Source organism: Diospyros lotus, chromosome 13, assembly GCF_014633365.1.
Source record: "Diospyros lotus cultivar Yz01 chromosome 13, ASM1463336v1, whole genome shotgun sequence".
NCBI classification, from domain to species: domain Eukaryota; kingdom Viridiplantae; phylum Streptophyta; class Magnoliopsida; order Ericales; family Ebenaceae; genus Diospyros; species Diospyros lotus.
In genome coordinates this window covers 20,571,316-20,577,804 of record NC_068350.1, presented here as the reverse complement: position 1 = coordinate 20,577,804, position 6,489 = coordinate 20,571,316, and the positions used below count along the sequence as shown (strand labels likewise).

At 42.7% G+C, this 6,489-nt stretch overlaps 1 non-coding gene across 1 annotated transcript; it reads left to right on the top strand.

Moving 5' to 3' along the window:
- Positions 1-5,413: 5,413 nt before the first annotated feature.
- Positions 5,414-5,520, top strand: LOC127789371 (small nucleolar RNA R71). Its single transcript, XR_008020548.1, has one exon. It is a non-coding gene; the product is annotated as a small nucleolar RNA R71 (small nucleolar RNA).
- The last annotated feature ends 969 nt before the right edge of the window (positions 5,521-6,489 follow it).

The window sequence follows — 6,489 nt, the reverse complement described above, 5'->3', positions numbered from 1 at the left end:
GGCCAAAAAACCAAAGTAGTGTCGTACCTACTTGGCATAACCAAGTGGGTCATGAAAAGTGAGGGAAATTTGGTTTCCCCATGAACCGAGTGAGGGGCCACTCGGTCATAACTGAGTGGGGGGCCACTCGTTCATGCCTTCTTTTTGGCTTTTGTCTTGGTTCAGATCCATCTTCCTTCAATAGTTGACTCTGAGCCTTAATAGTGCAGGTGCATCAACTTCATGCCAGATTTACACCTTGATTTAGCTCGAATATCTTAAAACTAAAAACATAAAAGTTGTATATAATTCTCTTATATTTCTATAGGACTTTGAATCACCTCAATCGGAGCTCATATGAGAAAGTTATGTCTGAAAAACTAAAGCAGTGTCGTACCCACTCGGCATAACCGAGTAGGTCCTCCCCACTTGGTCTCGGCTCGACCTCTTGCTCCATCGGCTTGTTTCTTGATCTCCTACAACCTGCTGGGCCTTTTTTCTTCATGTCCATGTCTGGCAACTCTTTTAGGTCTTGTGATTCTCTAAGTTTGCAAGGCATATCAATTGCTCCCTACTCTTTTAGCCGGGAACTCCGAGTGAAAGAGTATCTTGTCTTGTAAAGTTTTGAACATTACTTCTCTTTTATCTGCTTCATCTTCTACACATCCTCTTGAGCTTATTTTCACACCATGCTTTTAAATTTCTAGGCTCTAGTGATTTTCAATTCCTTTGTAGAAGTATGAGGTAGATATACTAGTAAGTTCGCTTTCCATAGATGTTTAATTATGCAACGAACAATGAGTTTGATTCTGCTCCCAGTTATGGTGTTGTGCATAGGACAGTAGGTTTGCACTTTCTTTTCCCTTGTTGTCAAGCGATGAGCAGGACAATGGGTTTGAGTTCATTTTTCCCTCGTTACCGGACTGTGAGTAGGGCAACAGGCTTGAATGTACTTTTACCTCATTGTCGGGCCGTGAGCGGGGCAACGGGCTTGATTGTACTTTTACCTCATTGTCGGGTTATAAACGGGACAACAGGCTTGAATGTATTTTAACCTCATTGCCGGGCTGTGAGCGGGGCAATGGGTTTGAATGTACTTTTACCTCGTTATCGGGCTATAAGAGGGACAACGGGCTTGAATGTACTTTTACCTCATTGCCGGGCCGTGAGCGGGGCAACGGGCTTGAGTTTGTTTTTCCCTCGTTGTCGGGCCGTGAGTGTGGTAACGGGCTTGAGTTTATTTTTCCCTCGTTGTCGGGCCGTGAGCGGGGCAACGGGCTTGAGTTTGTTTTTCCCTCGTTGCCGAGCCGTGATCGAGGCAACAGGCTTGAGTTTGTTTTTATTTCCTATAAGCAAAGCATAGCAAACAAACTTTCATAAAGCAATGTGTAATGAAAACGCTGACACTTTTTGAAATAAGTGAGCACATCCACTGTTTCATTTTGGGGTCTTATTGTTGCCTCTGAGCACGAAATACACAAGTCATGCACAACTTCAAAAAGTTTAGTTTCTCGTTCTTTAACATAGGCTCTCTTCAATGTGTCTGAATTTTGCTCCTAGTTTTCTCTTTGAGGGCATTAATGGTGGCTGACTGCCTTTTTCTAAGGGCATGTCCTTTCGTGGCTTGTCTTGATGGAATAGGAGGAGTCCCCTGCCATAGTTTCACCGCCCGAGATGACATGTATGGGCTCATGAACTGGTTCATTGTCTAGAGGTGGATTCTCTCCGTAATCCCTTCCTCTCTCTTGACATCTCTGATTTGATCTCCCCCGCTCTTCCTATCTATCTTCTCCTCTTCGAGGCTCACTATCTTTGACCTGTACATACCTTTGAAGATGTCCTTCACGAACTAGCATCTCAATCTGATCTCTTAACTCCCGGCACTGGTCAGTGCAATGACCACGAGTTTTGTGATATCTACAATATTCTTCTCTATTCTTCCCCATGGGATGGTCAACCTTTTTCAGGAATCTAATGACACCTGACCCTTTGATGGCTGCAAGTATGGCCGACCGACGTTGGAGAAGTTTGGTGTAATGGTGGAACTGGGGCTGAGGTATATCTGATCCCCTAACCTACCTGGAGTCCTCTTTAACATTGCTTTCCTTCCTTTTTTGCTCTCTGCCCTCATTCCCACCTATAGCTCTCATAACTTCCGTATGGAGCACGTATTTATTTGCTCTAGTAAATAAATATGCTAGGGATGTTGGTGGGTCTAAAGATAATGATTCTTGTAGGGTAGTTAGTCTCGTTCCGTGTAACATAGCAAATACTGCCATTGCAATTGGTAAATCATGAACTTCGAGGGTGGCGTTCTGAAATCTATCCATATACTGATGCAGAGTTTCTTTGTTCCCCTGTCGAATACTAAGAAAGTATGTGGCGTCCTTTTTTCTTCGGCTATTAATCATAAATGCCTTAACAAATTCCATTCTGAGCTGACCAAATGAAGAGATAAAGGCCTCAGGTAAACTGTTGAACCATGTCCGGGCATGCCCTGACAGAGTTAAGGAGAAAACTCAGCACATTATGTCATCATCCCATCCGTGCAATATCATCAACGACTCATAGCTTTGAATGTGATCATAGGGATCATCCTTGCCGGAATAGGGGGTGATTTGAGGCATCTTGAATTTTTTGGGCAGTAGTTTCTCCAATAAATCTGTAGTAAACGGACATTTTCTGTGTTGTTGCTCCTCCGTGGCTGGGATCAATTTCTTTCGTTCAAGTACTTCTTCAACTACCCTTTTCATGTCATCTCGTATACTTGCTATTGTTTGGTTATCATGTCTTGTTGGCATGCCGACCCCAGTTTCATGGTATCTCCGTCTTTGGGCACTTCTAGCCCTGTTTTCCATTCGTGGGCTCTCATTTCTTCGGGGCATGGCACGAGGATTCTTCCTTGGTGGTGGTGATCTGGGCCTATCCTCCCTTCGAGGAGTAGATCGGGAATGAGAATCGGGAGTGGCCTCTTAATAGGAATCAGCTCCCACCTCTGGCTGAGGCTCAGGGGGTGGCATAAACTTTTTCAAAGTATCAAGCAATGTCCCTCCAGGCATCATACTTTGGAGTACACCAACCATGTCTCGAAGTGCTTGCATACCCACAACGTGTTGCTGTCTCAATGCTTCATACTCTTCCCACGGGACCATACGTGGTGGTTGTCATGAAGTCCCAGCATAATCAGTAGGAAGTGATCCTGAGCCGATGTTAAGTGGAGGTGGGACTGATTAGTTCCCCACCTGCTGGCTGGGGGAAACGGAGCGATCACCACCTTGTGGTTGAGCATTATGAGGGGGAGGAAGTGCTCCTTGTAGGTGAGAATCGGGAATAATGGGAGGTGCTCCCTGTTGCTGAGAGTCTCGTGGTGGTAGGCGTGTTTCTACGTCTTGAGAGAGAGTTCGTCGGTGTCCACGGGTGTTTGCCATTCTTAAGTTGACTTTTTGTCTTGCGTTTCCCACATACGGCACCAATTGTTGTTGCCAAAATACAACAATCTATTTTTAATTGCGGACAGACCCAAGTCGTGCTTCACTGATGAGAATCTTGACGTGCAATTGGATCTGGTAGAGGTCTAGATCTGGTAATCCAAAAGAGCTGATGGTCTGATAAGGCTAATGATCTGGTGGGCTGATGATCTGCTGGTCTAATGATCTGGTGGGTTGATGATCGAGTGGCCCAAGATGACCGAGTAACCTGAGGGTGATGAGTAGCCTTGGTGACTGAGTGACCTGAGGACGACGAGTGGCCTTGGTGACCGAGTGACCTGAGGGTAACGAGTGGCCTTGGTAACCGAGTGACCTGAGGGCGACGAGTGGCCTTGGTGATCGAGTGACCTGAGGGCAACGAGTGGCCTTGGTGATCGAGTCACCTGAGGGCAACGAGTGGCCTTGGTGATCGAGTCACCTGAGGGTTACGAGTGCCATTGGTGATTGAGTGACCTGAGGGTGACGAGTGGCCTTGGTGACCGAGTGACCTGAGGGCGACGAGTGGCCTTGGTGACCGAGTGATCTGAGGGCAACGAGTGGCCTTGGTGACCGAGTGACCTGAGGGCGACGAGTGGCCTTGGTGACTAAGTGACCAAGTGACCTGAGGTCGACGAGTGGCCTTGGTGACCGAGTGACCTGAGAGTGACGAGTGGCCTTGGTGACTGAGTGACCAAGTGACCTGAGGGCAACGAGTGGCCTACAAAATGAGAGCACCGTTAGGATGTGGGTGGGGGTCCCGGCGCAAACCCTCCGATGCTTAAGTCAGATCTCGAGAAAATACGAAATGATGCTTTAATCACTCAAAATTGCATACCTTGTGATGAAGGCATGGTCTCATATTTATGGCGGAGGAGAGAGAGAAAAAGAGGAGAGATTAGTCCAATCCCACTCGACCATGACTAAGTGGGGGGTCACTCGATCATGACCTAGTGGGGGGCCACCCGATCATGCTTTCTTTTGCCCTTTTCCTTGGCTCGGTTTTGAGTGGTTCCCATACCTCAAATTAATTCCAGATTTTCACATTGATTGAGCTCGAATCTCTCAAAACGCAAAACATGAAAGTTGTAGATAATTATCTTAGCTTTCCATAGGACTTTGAATTAGATCATTCTGAGTTCGTATGAGAAAGTTATGGCTAAAAAACCAAAGCCATGTCGTACCCACTTGGCATAATCGAGTGGGTCATGAAAAGTGAGGGAAATTTGGTCTCCCTATGAACCGAGTGAGGGACCACTCGGTCATGACCGAGTGGGGGGCCACTTGTTCATGCCTTCTTTTTGGCTTTTGTCTTAGTTCGGATCCATCTTCCTTCAATACTTGACTCTGAGCCTTAATAGTGTAGGTGCATCAATTTCATGCCCAATTTACACCTTGATTTAGCTCAAATATCTTAAAACTCAAAACATGAAAGTTGTATATAATTCTCTTATGTTTCTATAGGAGTTTGAATAACCTCAATCGGGGCTCATATGAGAAAGTTATGTCCAAAAAATCAAAGTAGTGTCGTACCCACTCAGCATAACTGAGTGGGTCCTCCCCACTTGGTCTCGGCTCGACCTCTTGCTCCATCGACTTGTTTCCTTAATCTTCTACAACCCGCTGGGCCTTTGGTCTTCATGTCCATGTCTCGCAACTCTTTTAGGTCTTGTGATTCTCCAAGTTTTCAGGACATATCAATAGCCGAAACCCCCAAATTACCCAAATTCTTATTTAAATCAACAATTTGAACAGATAAGGCAGTGATAAAATCAACATTATAAATTCCAACTCCTTTTTTATTTGCTCTCTTATTGTCCCATTGATAATTGTTGGTTGTCTCTCCTCCAAAAGTTCATATGCTTCTTCGAGAGTTTTCCTCATAAGGGTACCACCTATAGTTGCATCTAATATTGAACGAGGAGATTGATTAATGCCACTATAAAAAGTTCACTTACATCCAAACGGGTAGACCATGGTGATGACATTTCCTAAGTAGTTCCTTAAATCTCTCCCACGATTCATATAAGGATTCATTACCAAATTGTGAAAAAGTTGTTATGTCATTCCTTAATTTAGCTATTTTAGTAGGTGAAAAATATTTAAATAATTTTTTTTGTGTCAAACCATTCCATATAGTATAAGAACCTATTGGAAGAGAATTAAGCCATTCTTTTGCTTTATCTTTTAGGGAAAAGGGAAACAACTTAAGTCAAACGACATCCTCACTAACTCCATTGTACTTAAAAGTATCACATATTTCAAGAAAATTAGCAATATGAGAGTTAGGATCATTATTAGAGCCAGAAAATTGTACACTCATTTGGATCATCTAAATAATTGCAGGCTTGATCTCAAAGTTGTTTACTTGCACATTGGGCTCCTAATGCTTGATGTAGTGCCATCTAGAGTAGATGTAGCATATGAGCTCAATATTCTTGGATTATTTTGGGTCTATTGTTCTTGCTCCATCTTGTTCTTTTTCTCCTTCTTTTACTTTTTCATAGTTTTTTCAATTTCTTGATCAATAGGTATCAATTCTCCACCACTAGTGCATGCCATGCACCATGAAACCTACAAAGAATAAGAAAAATACTACAATTAAAAATTAAAAATAAATTCCTAAAGGATGAAAAAATAATAATAAATAATTAAATTAAATTAAAATTGTAAATCCTAAAAGAAGACAAAAAGATGTTCAATCTAAGGCTAACTTATGTAGTTTTGATATGCAATAAACTAGTCTTTGACAACGACGCCAAAAGTTGATATGTGATTTATACATAATTAATTCAGGTAAGTGTACTCTAGTCAACTATGAATATAGTGATAAAACGAATGTCGATCCCACAAGAACTAGATCACAATACGAAAATAAATTTAATTTAGACTAAATTGAACTAATTAATTAATTAATCGGATGAATAAAAAAGAAAAATAAATGAAAACTAAATTCTTTATGAGAAAAGCTAATTAATGAATGCATTAGGATTTAGATTTCATTTAATCTAGATTATGTAATCATCTATTCAACTCGATTCAAAAT